At 40.8% G+C, this 19,185-nt stretch overlaps 1 protein-coding gene across 6 annotated transcripts in view; it reads right to left on the minus strand.

Moving 5' to 3' along the window:
• Nucleotides 1-7,849, minus strand: part of LOC134211351 (tyrosine-protein kinase transmembrane receptor Ror) — a 29,775-nt gene extending 21,926 nt beyond the window's left edge. For 3 of the 6 annotated variants that reach the window (XM_062688133.1, XM_062688134.1, XM_062688129.1), the window contains exon 1: nucleotides 7,566-7,849. The gene's annotated coding sequence lies outside the window, so the exon portion shown is untranslated. Of the gene's footprint in view, nucleotides 1-7,502 lie in introns of all 6 variants that reach the window. The other 3 variants (XM_062688135.1, XM_062688131.1, XM_062688130.1) reach the window with 2 other exon arrangements.
• Nucleotides 7,850-19,185: the final 11,336 nt, after the last annotated feature.

Genomic DNA, 19,185 nt, shown 5'->3' on the forward strand with positions numbered 1-19,185 from the left:
AAATTTATTTTGATTTAAAAAGACAGTAAGATTGGTTGAATTTTGCGTTAATTTGCATGCCACAAATATATGCATGAAAATACATTGAAAATGCCAACATATTCTTATCTGTAAGTCTTTCATGTATCTGGTACCTGTATACCCCTGAATATTGAAAACTATTTAAAGCACCAATAAACCATCTCATTTTACTTCTTTTTGGTAATATTTATTATTTTGCGCATTTTATTTCCACTTAGTAAAAGAGGGGCGCCCACTAAAGGTTTCATCAGGGCCATCAGGGCCGCAGGACGCTGAGAGCTCACCTGCGGCCCTGATGGTTTCATGTTGCTATATTTTTTTCAAGCCTAGCATTTTAATTTGAAGCGTAGAATTTGCTAAAAGGCATTGCATATTTCGTAATAAAGAAAATAAAACACTTAATAACATGCTTTAAGCATATCGATCACGTAAGTAATGATGCTTACACTGCCATGAATCGCAAGGCAGTCCCATCTGTATATGGATTACAATAGAGAACAAACAGATTTCTCAATAATGCATGATAAAATCTCAAGTAAACGAAGGGAAAAGGAGATTAATTGATTATTGTTCCAACTATGGCCACGATCGGTTCACCTACCCTATAATAGATTCGGACCTTCTAAAGAGGTTGAACAAGAGGTTAAGATAAACAAAATTATTTCGCAATTTAAATCGTCATAACTGTACCATTGGACGCAGAAACTCTCCTAGTTTTAGTTATGTCTTAGTTTTTAATCTTATATTTCATTATTATGTTTTATGCCAGAAACTAGAACTCATTTGCTAACCAATTCTCACTGCCGATGAAGAATCCGTCAGGAATACGCAAAGATACGGCAATTTTCGTGAAAAATGGCAGGAATTTGACCATACGTCCTGAACCGATGTCACTTTCGCAGAGCACCCGGAATTTGTTATAAACTGGATAGTAATTCTTACAGTCTCCAAAATGTATCTTTGAAAAAGATTATATTTTCATGGTCTTGAAGAAACATACAAAACCGATCCTTTTCTCGGAAGCCCATGCAACCTACTTTAAAGAAGGCAGTGGATACTTTTATCCTTCCGAAACGAATGCACTACTCTGGTGTAACGTGTTGTAAATATACAAACAAAACAAACAAAACTACTATCCTGGAAATGGTTTTATAATCATGGTCTCGCGAAGCCATGAAGTTAGATACCCATAATTGCATTATTGCTATTTGTTATCATTTCGTCATATTTCCGGAACTGATTTCACGGAAATGCCCATGTTTCTGACTATTTTTGTCGGATTCATGATCTACAGACAGCATTGGTCAGTAAATGGGCAAAAGAAAAAAAATACATTTTTATCATACCATCGGAAAACCCGGAACATCCCCGGTTCCCTTGCGCCAATTTAAAATTTAGCATAAGGACAGAAAACTTGAAGAGTTTCTGCTTCCGATGGTTCAGATTTTATCAAAATCCGATCACGGTGTTTTTGTCCGAAGAGACTTATTTTCAAAAAATCAGTACATACACGAAAGTATAGGTTTTCTGCTTTCACGGGTGTGCATTTTTGATATGTTATATCGGAGGTTTATTTCTCCATACATTTGTGGGAGTGGGGTAGGGGGGCTGTTTGGTGTTTTTAAATCGGCTGTCATTTGAGATTTCTATGGAGTTTGTACCAGAAATAGTGAAAAAAAATTGTTCTATATAGATCCCCCGATAGAACATTTCAGTTTACCCACGATATGATAATTCCAAGCAAAGTTATGCTAATATGAAATTCGACAACATTTTGTCTATCTCAACATTTTTGTCCAACCATTGTATTCATAATTGTTCCCGTTAACAAGTGCATTGGCAGTAGGAGAAATTAGTTTCTTGGGCTGCTCATCAAGATATACACGGTATATGTACGAATAGACATCATGGACGTTTGGCATAATCCTTTCTTCTTCTGATCAAACCCTCAGTTGTAGCAGTGTAAGAGCAAATTCAATACAAGTACCGTAATACGGGGGAACATTGATCATTTTTTTAATTGCTTTGTAAATATTTCCCTCGTAAGTGAAATCATAGCTTTTTTCATATTTTTAAAACTCTGGTACATGTAAAACGTATAAGGCTGTTGTTCTAGATTATTGGATAATTTTAAACTTGTTTTAAAAAAGTTTTTTGTCAATTTTTTTCATTTTTCAATTTGGGTTAACTTTGATCAATCATTTATCTGTAGAGAAAGGCGTTTTCTAGAGTTTGGTTGTTCCTTTCGAATGTGAAACGCCGCGAGGAATCTTGTGCAAATGCGCTTTTGGAAACATTACAACAGCCGCGCCGCGTGTATCGTATTGACAGCACCCTACAATAGGCAATTATAGTTGGAATATCTTACGCTGAGCGATGTGAATCGATTGTTTCGAGAAAGACATCATCACCGCTAGTAGAATTTTCTGGTTTTTAACAATATATGTATAGGGTAAATGTTCCAATAGTGGAGGAACTAAGCACCTTCCAAAACTATTCATTCTCCCAGAATAATATCGAATCATATTTCACCTACCTTTAATATGCATTCTAAAGCTCTCGGCTTCTATTTTTATATTGAAATGCTTTTGTTGGAAGAGAATTCATTTTTCAAGCCTAAAATTACAACTCCAATTACTGGTACAATGTTCCAATAGTTGCGATATTTCTTAATTTGCGTTCCTATAGTTACGAGTCCCATTGTTTTTCAATGAGACTCGCAACTATAGGAACACTACAGCAACTATTGGTGCATACACGAACAAATGTTAAGGTATTTTGATGATATTTACCAGTTTAGAAGGGCTATCAAAGATATTATGGTTCGGTTTGGAAACTGACAGATATACTAACTGTTTGACAGTGTGGGTTGCTGCGATTGATTTGTAAGTTTTGAGTATACCATACTTCCGCAACTATAGGAACACCCACGGCTATCGGAACTTTTACCCTATCGAAGTTTCGAAACAAAAACTAAGGATTAGTCAAGAAAATAAGATTGCTTATCACATAACTATAGGTACGAGCTTATTTATTTTATTATTATACTTGTTTTGAGTGCTTTTTGGCAGCTTGCTGTGAGTTCAAAAATTAATGTTGATTTTATTGTTTAAATTTTGGCGAAAAATAAATGCAAATTCATCCGATGGTTATATCATTCAGCAGCAAATTTAGACAAGATTAAGATACCTAACTCACAATAAGTAATTGTGATAACAGGAAGATTTTATTAATTTCTTGAAAATGGTGAAAATAATCAATGTTCCCCCGGATTACGGTACCACTAATCGACCTTGGTTGGTCTCAAAGTTATCTTCCGGATGGTTCGGTACATCCAAAGAAGTGTCCAGTTCTTTAAATCAGCGACTTTTTTCAAATCGACTGTTGTAGATAGTGTTGTGTTCATTCTCAGACGATAATGATGCTTGTAATTTTCAGTTGAGAAGTTTTGAATAAGAACAGTAGGCGAGTTGTCACTGGCGATAACCTAACTTATCAAATTTTGGACTCAAACAATAGGGCACTGCACGGTAACATCTCTTTCTCTTTCGTTCCTCATAAATTTTGACGTTTACTGGCCTTGTTGTTTTCTTATTTCTTTGCAGCGAGAATGAGACAAAGCAGTCCGTGCAGTGCCCTATAATAATCCCAGAAATATCTTTTAATATAAACCTTACTAATACCTTTCTAACACAGAGAAACAGACTTCTCATTCAACACATGTTCCTCGTTCACCTTTTTAAAGGTGGATTATTTTTTTTAATAAGTGGTCAATCGCCCACTAATAGCGCTTCGATCGATTTCGCTTGTGTTTGACGTTTAACATTGGGTGATAATGTTTCCATGACGATGATTTTAATTGCATTTTGTTCTAAGTTTCTCTGTGTTCTGAATGTCAAGTCAACATTTACAGAGAACCATTTGGAGGCCACACGATGTCAATGATTGGTCCTTGCATTGATTTTGCTCTGACGTTGCTATAAATTTTACCACGAAACCATAACACCAATTAGAAGATTTAAGAAACGTTGACATTGTGGCATGGAAGCTAATGAAAAGACAGTCGAGCTTGCGAAACAAGGTTCAAATACACAGTTTATTGGCCCAGAACCTTTCTGCGATATACAGGGGTTAGACAAAAAGGTTGAGATAGGTAAAAATAAGTCGACATTCAAATCAGCATAACTTTGCGTATAATCCAATTGTTATAAAATCAGGACCATCAGAAGCGGACACTCTTCTAGTATACTGCCCTCCTGCAAAACCTGAGATTGGTCCTTGGCCACTGGAAATATTCCGGGTTTTCCGAGGGTATGTTAAAGATGCATTTTTTCCACTGCTTGTAATTTTATTTGACTTTATCTTTCATCATGTTTTATACTTTCTCCGAAAACTAGAACTAATATGCCGACCAATGGTGGCTGTAGATCGAGAATCCATCTCAACTACACAGAGATACGGCCATTTCCGTAAAAACGGTACCGGGAACATGATTAAATAGTAACAGATCGGAATAATGCAAATATGAGTATCTGACTTCATGGATTTGCGAGACGATGATTACAGAAACATTTTCAGAATGATAGTGTCCACTGCCACCCTTATAGCAGGTTCCATGGGCCTTCCAGGAGGGGCCGGTTTTGGCACCATCTGGAAACATGCATCTGAATGAATATAGGATCTTAATTAGAGATATATTTTGAGGACTTTAAGACTCTTTGGCCAATTTGTAACAGGTTCCGGAAGTTCTGCGAAAGTGACATTTGTTCAGGGTGTATAGCCAATCCCGTATCGTTTTCACGAAAATGGCCATATGTCTGCGTATACCTAACGGATTTTCAATCTGCAGCCAGCATTGGTCAGCATATTAGTTCTAGTTTCTTGGGAAAGTATAAAGCATGATAGCAGTAAACGTCATATAAAACGACAAGCAGCAGAAAAAATGCATTTTTAACATACCCTCGGAAAACCCGGAACACCACCGGAGGCCAAGGACCAATCAGAGGTTTCGCATAGGGCCAGTATACTAGAAGAGTTCCCGCGTCCGATGGTCCCAGTTTGATCAAAATCGTATCATTCTATGCAAAGTTATGCTGATTTGAACTTCGACAAATTTTTACCTATCTCAACCTTTTTGTCTAACCCCTGTATCATACTGTGTCATAAAAATGGAATTGATATCTTGGGAAGCATAGGTTGATGACCAACTAGGCGGTCGCCATAAAGAACGTGAAAACTCGGAACATCTGCTTTGCAATCGTGATGCATTGTACAAAAGTATATCTAAATTTCTAAATAGTGGCTTTATGCAACCAGGAGAAATTTGGACTGCAAATGCTAGAAAGGTTGTGGATTTTATTAATTTAATTTTGCCGGACTGGGAAAAGGCGCGTCTTAGGTTGTTTACTTGATAAATGATGATCAACCTACAAGGTGCGAATAGTTAAAAGTAATCACGGCTATACCATTAAAGGTCAACTCAATGGATCCGGTGGTTCCACGCCCCAACGAAAAAAAATGTCTAGGAATATCCGGAGAAGTCACCAATTCCGAAAATTCGTCTTAGATAGTGTGCCTGCTAATAAATCGTTTGTTTCAGATTTGTAAGAGCCAAACCAATGCAAGATTGTTGGCCGTAGGTGGTCCTTCGGGAGTTCCAGAATATCCGAGGAAATGGTAAATTATTTCAAATTCGTCCTAGAAAGCAATGTTCAAGGATTGATATGATCGAAATAAGATGGTTCTGGCCGTTTGTAGATGTTTTGTTATAAGCTTTCGTCACATTATCAATAACGTGTTTTTGGTTATAGTTGTTGCAAGATATGTCCTCCAACACGTTAACCAACATTATCTTGGCGATGGATAACAAGCTAACGTACAGCTGTCTTTGTATTTTGCACTTCTCTTCTGCGGTAAACAAAGACACTCGTCAGTTTCGATGACCACCATTGAATTTTGCCATCCCACTGGGATATTGCCGCCTTGCAGCATAGATAGTGTTCATTTTGAACTTCTATCACGGAAAAATCCATTTAATTTTAAAAATCAAACACATAAATGAAACGCCAAAACTATAGTATATAGCTATAGCGTAATCCCGTACAGGATGAGTTTGACGTGAATTGTTACTATTGCATTCACGTTGTAAGCAAACACTTTTTAGGAGGAGGACCATTTTAGCGTAGAAAAGCGTAAAACTCCTTAACTCAAGTTTTACACTCTGTTCACTTTTTATTATTTTTTCTGTATATTAATAAAACTTCATGGAATACTCTGTTTGAAAATGTTCATTGATTTTCAAGAGTTAACGAACAAGATTTCAAGTATTTCTAAGAAAATTTTCGTCAAATGAGCGTAATTTAGGCTTTGGTCCGATTTGTGAATTAAAATCAAATTAAACTTAAAAATGACAGTTTAAAAATTTGCAAATAACCTTGCTCGCAGAGCAGAATTACTTTTGACAGATATTGAATTAGTTTCGATAGATGTTTTGTTGGTCTTGCTGGGTAGCACCAGCCATTCTTATGAGCGGGGGATTTCATAATTTCCGAACTATCACTTTATCACTGATCTGACCGGATCTGATTGGATTTAAGATTGTGTTCCAGTGCACAATGGGATTTTCCCTGAAGAAAATGCATCAAAGTCAATATCTCAGGAATCCGCTGGATTATCCATGTTTTTATGCCAAAAGATAGATTTTATGATAAGGAATTTGATACCATGCCGTTTGTTCACGGCACGCATCTATTTCTGGCAGTTTTGGCAAAAAACGGTGTTTTACCCTATTTTTACATCTGCATGCTATTTGACTAATTTATTTAAAACTTTTTTCAAGTCCAAATTCACTTGATAGTTTTTGATGTAGTCATAACGCTCATGTAGTCCTATATTTTTGTTCAAAAGTTTATTGCTCTAAATATAACGTCTGAGGCTAGACAGTAAAATCTCTCCAAAATAATACGTGTCATTCGACATAATATCATTTGAATGTCATTTTTCATGACAAAGTTGTTGGCACATTTAAGCGTTATAAGTTCGTCATTTCTTATGAATTGATATCTAGCTTCTGAAAATAGTTCTCGGTTAATTATATAAAAGAATGCTAATGACATTTTACAACACTGGGCTAACTGTGGCTAACAGAGAGAATAGATAATTTATTGTAATAATTTAATTCATCATTTAAATCATTTTATTGGCAACAACAGCCCTATTGTACTGCTTATTAATAAAAGTCACCCATCAACAAACACCCTTCCAATTCTCTCTCTCCCAATGAAGCATAAGGGCCCGGCATATCGTAGGATAAGAAAATGGATTTGTTTTCAGTAGCAGTCGGGTAACGGCTGCCGCCAATAATTGTTATTTCTCTTCTGCCAGCATGCCACCACCCGCGCAGTTCCGCCGGTTCCGATACACTCATCAAGAACCTGACAGGCTTCGTGTTGTGTACACACTACATCACACCAACACCATACCACGCTGTCCGGTTGCGTATTGTTGCGACGGTTTGTATATGTTTTCATGCAATAAACGCCCACCAATACACGGGTAGCCAATGGGTCGTTCCTCCTTTTTTCGCAGTCAAAGATGAATGAAAATTTGTCGATGAAATTTTTCACACGCTTGGAATCACTTTTACCACGCGAAATTATCACGCACGACATGTAATTTCATATACGTGACACAATTAGCACTGAATAAGCACCCATTCCGCGCCGAAATGTACGATTTTCATTCGAAAAAGAATGCTTTTCTGAAGGCTTTTGTTTATCGGAGCGACGGACTTCGACGGAGCAGTGTACTCGACGAGAATTGACAATCGACTCACTCACTGACTGGATAGACATCAATGAATGGGCAGGCGAGGTTTGTATACTTGACTGAAAGAGAGAATCCACACAAGCAACGAATGGGAAGGCGAGAATGAAAAATGACAGTTCACTTGAAGTTTGTACATTGCCACAGTTTATCAATGGTGTACTGTGATAGAATGTGGGTGCGTTTAGTGGAATAGAAATATCATTGGTAGACCCCTTGTCACTGCATTTCATAACTCAACAAGGAAAACCATCTTGTCACAATGTTTCATTTGTGATTAAAATTAACCAAAGAATCGTGGACGTTTTGATTTGACACGTATATGGTGTGAAAACCTGATCGTGAATATGAGATTTTGAGCATTGACGAGTCTTAAATAAACACAAACACATAGAAGACAATACGGTCCTATTATTTGAAATAAACAAAACATGAACTTCAAATATATATATATTATATATTTAATCTATATATATAAAAATCAATCTATGTATGTATGTTCGCTAACTACTTCTGAACCACTTGGCCGAATTCAACCAAATTTGGTACACACGTTCTCTATCCTCAGGGGAAGTTGACAAAGGGGGTGGGAGGGTCATTTAGAAAAGGGGGAGGGGTTTTGTTTAGAAAACGAACAATTATGTGTAACTTGCATCTCCTAGGGCCGATTTCAATCAAATTTTGTACACATATTCAATATAAGGAGACAACCATATGAGAGTGTAATCTTTGAAAGGGGGGAGGGGTCTGGAGGGAGGGGTATGGTTCAGAAAACGGGTAATCTATATATATAAAAATCAATCTATGTATGTATGTTCGCTAACTACTTCTGAACCACTTGGCCGAATTCAACCAAATTTGGTACACACGTTCTCTATCCTCAGGGGAAGTTGACAAAGGGGGTGGGAGGGTCATTTAGAAAAGGGGGAGGGGTTTTGTTTAGAAAACGAACAATTATGTGTAACTTGCATCTCCTAGGGCCGATTTCAATCAAATTTTGTACACATATTCAATATAAGGAGACAACCATATGAGAGTGTAATCTTTGAAAGGGGAGGGTCTGGAGGGAGGGTATGGTTCAGAAAACGGGTAATTCAGAGTAAATTCTGAACCCCTGCACCGATTTCAACCAAATTTGATACAAACATTCTCTACCCTAAACAAAAGATAACAAAGCGGGTGGGGCGGTCATTGTAAAAAAAGGGAGGGTATGGGGGGAGGGGTTGTCTTTATAAAACGAGCAATTCAGTGTAACTCCCAACCCCCAGTACCCATATCAACCAAATTTTGTACACATATTCACTAAGAGTAGTCGATCATATGGAAGTGTAATTTGGTAAGAGGGGAGGGGCTGGGGGAGGGTATTGTTCAGAAAACAAGCAATTCACTGTAACTTCTGAACTCATGGACCGAATACAGCCAAATTTGGTACACACGTTCTCAGTCCTACGGAGAAAATAACAAAGGCTGGTAGGATCATTGGGAAAAAGGGATGGTAAGGGGAAGGGTTGTATTTAGAAAAGAGCAATTCAGTGTAACACCTAACTCCCAGGACCGATTTCAACCAAAATTGGTGTACACATTTTCTATCCCAAGGAGAAGATAACAAAGGAGGTGGGAGGGTCATTGGGGAAAAAGGGAAGTTATGGGGAAGGGGTTGTCTTTAAAAAAATGAGCAATTCAGTGTAACTCCCAGGATAAATTACAACCAGATTTGGTACACTTATTCTCTATTTTTGGAAGATGTTTATTGAAAAGGTAGAAGGGCCAAACAAATATATAAAAATAGATTGATACAAAGGAACAATTCTATGAGCGGTAGATCTACCTCTGTGGGTTTTGTGCTACAGCATTGGACATTTTAATTGAATAATTTACTTTTCAGTCCCTAGCAAAGCCGAATACATATAGCTATTAGCTATCTATATATCTCGGATACTTATTCAACGTATGTGACGTATGTGATTTTGTAAACAAAAATTTAAACGTTGATTTCTGCAATCTGATAGCACTCCCACGCAAACCATCGCCACATACAGGTAGGGGAGGTTTCGGCTACATGTTCGTTGTGTTGGTTTGCGTAGGAGTGCCATCATATTTGACAAATCGACGTATGCATCTTTGTTTACAAAATCACATACGTCCTTTGAATAAGTACCCGAGATATATAAAACTCAATGTTTGTATGTTTGTGTGTATGCTCCAGCCTAACTTCTGAACCCATTATTGTATTGTTTAGTTATCGATCAATTTAACCATTTATCGAAATTATGGTTGCCCAGTGACAAGCAATGATTAATGTGTTTCCTTCTGGATGGTGAATGTGATCCCTTCTTTAAAAATAGACGTTTGCCCGGAATAAGGCATCGGTGGATGTTTTCCTTCTTTAGAAATAAACGTTTGCCCGGAATATGGCGATTATGGGTTTGCTCCCTTCTTCAAAACCAGTCAATGTTTTCAAATGAAATCTGCCTTCTTCTGATCAAATGATGAAGTATCGATAAGAAAACGCAATTATCCTGTTGACCAATTGGTTTATTCATTTTCCGATTGTGAAAAAAAAAACTGCGAATCAAACTGGCAATTCCGAGCAAGGCCGGGTACATAAAGCTAGTCTATATATATAAAAATCAATCTATGTATGTATGTTCGCTAACTACTTCTGAACCACTTGGCCGAATTCAACCAAATTTGGTACACACGTTCTCTATCCTCAGGGGAAGTTGACAAAGGGGGTGGGAGGGTCATTTAGAAAAGGGGGAGGGGTTTTGTTTAGAAAACGAACAATTATGTGTAACTTGCATCTCCTAGGGCCGATTTCAATCAAATTTTGTACACATATTCAATATAAGGAGACAACCATATGAGAGTGTAATCTTTGAAAGGGGAGGGTCTGGAGGGAGGTATGGTTCAGAAAACAGGTAATTCAGAGTAAATTCTGAACCCCTGCACCGATTTCAACCAAATTTGATACAAACATTCTCTACCCTAAACAAAAGATAACAAAGCAGGTGGGGCGGTCATTGTAAAAAAGGGAGGGTATGGGGAGGGGTTGTCTTTATAAAACGAGCAATTCAGTGTAACTCCCAACCCCAGTACCCATATCAACCAAATTTTGTACACATATTCACTAAGAGTAGTCGATCATATGGAAGTGTAATTTGGTAAAGAGGGAGGGGCTGGGGGAGGGGTATTGTTCAGAAAACAAGCAATTCAGTGTATCTTTTGAACCCCTGGACCGATTTCATCCAAATTTGGTACACACATTCTCTATCCTAAGGAGAAAATAACAAAGGGTGGTATGATCATTGGGAAAAAGGGATGGTAAGGGAAGGGTTGTATTTAGAAAAAGAGCAATTCAGTGTAACACCTAACTCCCAGGACCGATTTCAACCAAAATTGGTGTACACATTTTCTATCCCAAGGAGAAGATAACAAAGGAGGTGGGAGGGTCATTGGGGAAAAAGGGAAGTTATGGGGGAAGGGTTGTCTTTAAAAAAATGAGCAATTCAGTGTAACTCCCAGGATAAATTACAACCAGATTTGGTACACTTATTCTCTATTTTGGAAGATGTTTATTGAAAAGGTAGAAGGGCCAAACAAATATATAAAAATAGATTGATACAAAGGAACAATTCTATGAGCGGTAGATCTACCTCTGTGGGTTTTGTGCTACAGCATTGGACATTTTAATTGAATAATTTACTTTTCAGTCCCTAGCAAAGCCGAATACATATAGCTATTAGCTATCTATATATCTCGGATACTTATTCAACGTATGTGACGTATGTGATTTTGTAAACAAAAATTTAAACGTTGATTTCTGCAATCTGATAGCACTCCCACGCAAACCATCGCCACATACAGGTAGGGGGAGGTTTCGGCTACATGTTCGTTGTGTTGGTTTGCGTAGGAGTGCCATCATATTTGACAAATCGACGTATGCATCTTTGTTTACAAAATCACATACGTCCTTTTGAATAAGTACCGAGATATATAAAACTCAATGTTTGTATGTTTGTGTGTATGCTCCAGCCTAACTTCTGAACCCATTATTGTATTGTTTAGTTATCGATCAATTTAACCATTTATCGAAATTATGGTTGCCCAGTGACAAGCAATGATTAATGTGTTTCCTTCTGGATGGTGAATGTGATCCCTTCTTTAAAATAGACGTTTGCCCGGAATAAGGCATCGGTGGATGTTTTTCCTTCTTTAGAAATAAACGTTTGCCCGGAATATGGCGATTATGGGTTTGCTCCCTTCTTCAAAACCAGTCAATGTTTTCAAATGAAATCTGCCTTCTTCTGATCAAATGATGAAGTATCGATAAGAAAACGCAATTATCCTGTTGACCAATTGGTTTATTCATTTTCCGATTGTGAAAAAAAAACTGCGAATCAAACTGGCAATTCCGAGCAAGGCCGGGTACATAAAGCTAGTAAATAAATGAAATGAACATGTAATATATAGTTCATAATATTACATGTTTGAATGATTGAGACCAATAGTGGTCTTAAGCTCGTTGGCTCACTGTCAAGTGGTATATAGTACTACGACAAAGTTTTCTTTGGCGACGCGACGGAAAATGCCTTGAAACCGCTTAACCAATTTTGGTCGTACAGCTTTTTAACATGTATGAACGAGAGAACGACAACAGTGTGTGGCGAGCTCGCCCAACTTAGGGAATGAGTGCTAGTAATGGACCCCTTAACGACTGAAATTCACTTCAGTTGCTCCGCTTAGAGCGAGCCTCTTGACACATTGTAGTTCTGCTGCACCAGATGACAAGCTACAGGTATAAGCATTGTGTTTCGTACATAAAACCTAAAACATTCATTTTTACTACTAAAACATGTATTTTAAAATTATGTAGCTAGCATGGCTGTCCCCCCCCCCCTCCGGGTCCATAATACGCAACGTCGAGTTTGTTTATAGGTATACGTAGTATCGACCCCCCATTCCCACATGTTCCTTGTGCCTATTATGGACCCCCCCCTTGTGTCAAGTCTAGTAATGGACAACAAAATTCCTGTTATCTTGTTCATAACAAATGTATGGAACTGCTGTCCTGTTAAATGATTCAACTCCACCCGACGGAAGTTTGCAGAAAATAGTCGATTTCAGCGTTTAATTTGGTTTTTTAGGGGGGCCATTATACGCACGGGGTCCACTACTAGCACTCACTCCCTATAACTCTTATAGGAAACCCATGCCGATCGCCGGATTTATGGGGGGGCGGGGGGCCATGGCCCCGGGCCCCCACAAATCTTATGTACCAAAACCAACATTTTTTGTACATTTTGAGGCCCCCACATGCCGTCGGCCCCGGGGCCCCCTTCCGGCTAAATCCGGTCCTGCCGATCACGATAATTAGGTATATTCAGACAGGGTCGCTCATGATGTCTGTTAATCGGTTACACTTCTCACAACCATCAAGTTTATTTGAGAGGGAACAAAACACAAAAGTGCAGCCGAATCGGGTTGTACGCAAAGGTGACGTACGACTACAACTGAGCCATTACGAAGCCAGTAGAAGCTCCTGGTGGCTCAGAATTGAAAAGTTTACGGGCCCACCGTTAAGGCTGTTGGTGGCTATGTCAGAATGCGATCATCCTGAGAAGCAGCAGAGCAGATACGAATCGTAGAAAGTGGCGTAGAGGTAGAACACATATCTGCGCAGTGAAGAAAATTTCGAGCGCATCCACTGCCGTTAATGAAAGTGTTTGAAAAGCTGGCGTCAAGGAGAGGATAACTAAGAACTCAAAAGGAAACGCTCGAGTTGGTATAGCCGAAGGGAGCTGCTCCGGCTGGAAGTCCGCCTCCTGCTTCTGTTCATAATCATGATTCGAATCTCAAGCAGTCCTCTTCGATCACAAATAAGTTATTATTCGATAGCAAAAATCATCCATCAGACGCAGTTGCATCCGGTTCTGCCTTGTACAAATGAAACGCGACGCGAGACTGGGCACAATACTTATAGTTCTTTTCTTACAAACGAAAAATGATAATTGAAATTTACCTTTTTGTCGACCAGTTTCGGGTTGGAAGTTGCATATCTACAGGACACGGTCCAACTGATTACAAAGGGGTCGATTACACTTTTGTACATGGCACAGTATGTTCTTTCAAACGGACGTTAAGTTTTCGACGTGTATGGTCAATGTACACTGCAGGACAATCTTGGCATGGGATTTCGTATACACCAGACGTTTCTTCCTTTGGAACCTTATCTTTCAAAACACATAGGGGATCCTTCAGAGTATTCTCACTTGTATAGGCTGCCCGGAAACCATTTTGTTTGATGTTGTTCAGCGTTTGTTACCTTCGGGTAGAAAAGTAAGCTTATTCTTCCAACTCCTTATTTTCCGGCTGCAGTGTAGTGACCTTAAGACGATTCATTTTGTTTGTGTATTTTCTAAGAATTTTACGAACAAATTCGTCATCGTATCCATCTCTGGGTCCCTCCTTTTTTTTAATTTATTATCAGACTAAGGCCGGAATGGCCTGTGCTGCACATTAAAGTCTTCCCCATTCAGCTCGGTCCATGGCTGCACTTCGCCAACCACGCAGTCTGCGGAGGGTCCGCAAATCGTCCTCCACCTGATCGATCCACCTTGCCCGCTGTGCACCTCGCCTTCTTGTTCCCGTCGGATCGTTGTTGAGAACCATTTTCACCGGATTACTGTCCGACATTCTGGCTACGTGCCCGGCCCACCGCAGTATTTCGATTTTCGCGGTGTGAACGATGGATGGTTCTCCCAACAGCTGATGCAACTCGTGGTTCATTCGCCCCCTCCACGTACCGTCCGCCATCTGCACCCCACCATAGATGGTACGCAACACTTTCCTTTCAAAAACTCCCAGTGCGCGTTGGTCCTCCACGAGCATCGTCCAGGTCTCGTGTACGTAGGGAACTATCGGTCTAATAAGCGTTTTGTAGATAGTCAGTTTGGTACGGTGACGAACTCTATTCGATCGGAGCGTCTTGCGGAGTCCAAAGTACGTACGATTTCCAGCCACTATGCGCCTCCGAATTTCTCTGCTGGTATCGTTATCGGCGGTCACCAGTGAGCCCAAGTACACGAATTCTTCAACCACTTCGATTTCGTCACCACCGATATAAACTCGTGGTGGGTGGCTTACATTGACCTCTCTTGAGCATCTTCCTATCATGTACTTCGTCTTCGACGTGTTGATGACTAGTCCAATCCGTTCAGCTTCGCTTTTCAGTCTGATGTAGGCTTCCTCCATCCTCTCAAAGCTACGTGCCATGATATCAATGTCGTCGGCGAAACCAAATAACTGGACGGACTTCGTGAAAATCGTACCACTCGTGTCAATCCCTGCCCTTCGTATTACTCCCTCCAACGCGATGTTGAATAGCAGACACGAAAGACCATCACCTTGCCGTAACCCTCTACGCGTTTCGAAGGTACTCGAGAATGCCCCTGAAACTCGAACTACGCACATCACCCGATCCATCGTCGCCTTGATCAACCGTATCAGTTTATCCGGAAATCCGTTTTCGTGCATAAGCTGCCATAGCTGGTCCCGATCGATTGTATCATATGCGGCTTTGAAGTCGATAAATAGATGATGTGTGGGCACGTTGTATTCGCGGCATTTCTGCAATACCTGACGTATGGCGAACACCTGGTCTTTGGTAGAGCGTTCACCCATAAATCCCGCCTGGTACTGCCCCACGAACTCTCTTGCAATTGGTGTTAGTCGGCGGCATAAAATTTGGGAGAGTACCTTATAGGCGGCGTTGAGCAATGTGATTGCGCGGTAGTTGCTACAATCCAGCTTATCGCCCTTTTTGTAGATGGGACACACGACACCTTCCATCTACTCCTGCGGCAGAACCTCATCCTCCCAAACCTCGGTAATCACCCAGTGCAATGCTCTAGCCAGTGCCTCACCACCGTGTTTAAACAGCTCTCCTGGTAGTTGGTCAACTCCAGGGGCTTTGATGTTTTTCAGCCGGCCGATCTCCTCCTGGATTTCCTGGAGATTCGGAGCCGGAAGTCGCATGTCCTGCGCGCGTGCTCCTAGGTTCATTACCATACCGCCACCGTTGTCTGCCATATCGCCATTCAGGTGCTCTTCGTAGTGCTGTCGCCACCTCACGCTCGTTTGTAAGAAGGTTCCCGTTTATGTCCTTACACATATCGGGCTGTGGCACGTGGCCCTTACGTGAACGGTTCAACTTCTCATAGAACTTTCGTGCGTTATTAGCGCGGTACAGTTCCTCCGTCTCTTCACGGTCTCGATCTTCCTGCTGGCGCTTTTTCCTTCGGAAAATCGAGTTTTGTCTGTTCCGCGCCCGTTTGTATCGTGCCTCGTTCGCCCTTGTGCGGTGTTGCAGCAATCTCGCCCATGCTGCATTCTTCTCCTCAACTAACTGCTCACATTCGCCGTCATACCAGTCGGATCTCTGATCCGGAGCCACCGTGCCTAGTGCAGCGGTTGCGGTGCTTCCAATGGTGGATCGAATATCTCTCCAGCCATCTTCAAGAGATGCTGCGCCTAGCTGCTATTCCGCCTAGCTGCACTTCCAGCTGCTGCGCGTAGTTTTGGGCTAGTCTACCATCTTGTAGCTGCCCAATGTTTAGCCGCGGCGGACGACTCCGACGCGTGTTGATCACCGTCGAGAGTTTTGAGCGCAGACATACTACAACGAGGTAGTGGTCGGATTCAATATTCGCACTGCGATAAGTGCTCGTCGATTAGTCGATTAGAACGTGGTCGATTTGGTTTTCTGTTACTTGATTAGGTGATTACCATGTGGCCTTGTGGATATTCTTGCGGGGAAAGAAAGTGCTTCGGACTACCATTCCGCGGGAGGCTGCAAAGTTTATGCATCGTTGGCCGTTGTCGTTCGATACGGTATGCAGACTATCCGTTCCGATGACCGGTCTATACATTTCCTCCCTTCCTACCTGAGCGTTCATGTCACCGATGACGATTTTGACGTCCCGCAGTGGGCATCCATCGTATGTCTGCTCCAGCTGCGCATAGAACGCTTCTTTCTCGTCGTCGGATCTCCCTTCGTGTGGGCAGTGCACGTTGATGATGCTATAGTTGAAGAAAGTCATTTTATCCTCAGCTTGCACATCCTTGCGTTGATTGGCTGCCACCCAATCACGCGTTGGCGCATCTTTCCCAGCACTATGAAGCCGGTTCCCAGCTCGTTGGTGGTGCCACAGCTTTGGTAGAAACTAGCCGCTCGATGCCCGCTTTTCCACACTTTCTGTCCTGTCCAACAGATTTCCTGCTGCGCTACGACATCGAAGTTGCGGGGATGTAATTCATCGTAGATTATCCTGTCGCAACCTGCGAAGCCTAGCGACTTGCAGTTCCATGTTCCAAGCTTCCAATCGTGATCCTTTATTCGTCGCCTAGGTCGTTGCCGATTGTATCGAGTCGTATTATCTTCTATGTCGTTTGTAATAGTTGTTTTTAAATGCGGCTTATTGGGCCTGCGCAAACCTCCTGTCTCGTCGGAGGGCCGTCGTGTCAGGGCTGTTTAGCGTCCCACCCAACACCAGGACTTGGGCTTGTGCGCTTTGAGTGGCACACGGTCGCTTTGGCGGAGCCTACTTGCGGATTCATGCAGCTTTTTATAGAGGTTTAACAGGGCCCACTGTCAAACCCCACCACATCCTAGGCAGGCGCCACAACTCGCAGATGGCCTGGGGAGGGATCGTCAAGCCCTTGGACATAGTCCCTGCCTCCCTGGGGCCCTCCTTACCCATGCGATAAGACGCGCTGCTATAAAGCAAGACCATGCTGAGGGTGGCTGGGTTCGATTCCTGGTGCCGGTCTAGGCAATTTTCGGATTGGAAATTGTCTCGACTTCCCTGGGCATAAAAGTATCATCGTGTTAGCCTCATGATATACGAATGCAAAAATGGTAAACTTGGCTTAGAAACCTCGCAGTTAATAACTGTGGAAGTGCTTCATGAAAACTAAGCTGCGAGGCGGCTCTGTCCCAGTGTGGGGATGTAATGCCAATGAGAAGAAGAAGAAGATCCATCCCTGGACCTTCATTTTCTCCGCTTCAAATTCCATCTTCTCCATTTGTATGTTGTATAACCGGTGCGCCATTTTGTAAAAGGCGGCTTGTTTTTGTGCGCAAAAATAGTTTGATTGCGATACGATGTACAATGTAGGCAAAACTGGGGTAATATGCACCCCCGGGGCAGAACGTCCTTTTGGCATTTTTAGCTCCGTTCCAGGAATATTTTCAAGACGCTTACACGCTTAAAATCAATAACACAGAGATGTGTTTGCTTCACACAAAACGAACCTAATGCAGAACAACACCTAGATGAGCGACAGTTACACAGCCACAAAAATAGCGCGTGTAGTTTTATTGAAGCTTGGATTTCAATATTTTAAACAGAATATGGTTCCTCATGAAACAAGGAAACTGTACAAACGTTTGCATGTTAAAAAGGACCGTTATCACGACCGTATGGCATTTTTGTGCCTGTGTAACTGTCGCTCATCTAGGTGTTGTTCTGCATTAGGTTCGTTTTGTGTGAAGCAAACACATCTCTGTGTTATTGATTTTAAGCGTGTACCACTGGATTGGTAGTTAGAGATCCGAAATACATGCGCTATAGTAAACACTCCCAGTTTAGGCAGATGTGGATTTCTGATAAATACTAAAATTTAGTGTGTTGTCCTCCTATCTAGTTATTAAGAGATCCAGAAAGGGAAGATTTCCTTAATGTCCCTTCTCAACAGTGAACTTGATTGTTCCGTGTTTTGAATTCAAAAAATCAAGTATCTTTGGAAGGTAGCGCACATTGGAACAACTCAGAAAAAAGACGGTCAAAACCTCATTGTGGCCTTTAATACAGATTTAGATCCGTGATTTGTTCATAGAATGTGTTCAAAAAGCTGTCCGGCAAAATCTAGAGCGTGAAATCCACTATTATGTTTTAATGCGACACCCGAGCAAAAAAAAATTTTTTTTTACAGTTTTTTTTTGTTCGGGTTTTTGACAATGTTTTAGAATATTGTGTTTTGAGAAATTTTGCTGAAGATACTGTACGTTTTACTCCTAATTTTGAGTGTTTAATCGTTGTTTTTCGAAATTGCAGGCTTAAACTAATATAAAAATCGATTTTGAATATTTCGAAACTAAATATACACACTCAGTTCAGCTCGGCATATTTTGATTCTTTTGCCGAGATCCGCACAGCCGAGCGCTCGGTTAGTGACTTTCTGCTGATATCTCAGCTAAAACATTAGTTTGTTTACTGCGGCACTCAAAGGAGCCACCGTAAACATACGTTCATTCAACCGATATTCCAGCAAACGAAC

This window comes from Armigeres subalbatus, chromosome 2 (genome assembly GCF_024139115.2).
Source record: "Armigeres subalbatus isolate Guangzhou_Male chromosome 2, GZ_Asu_2, whole genome shotgun sequence".
In the NCBI taxonomy this organism is placed as follows: domain Eukaryota; kingdom Metazoa; phylum Arthropoda; class Insecta; order Diptera; family Culicidae; genus Armigeres; species Armigeres subalbatus.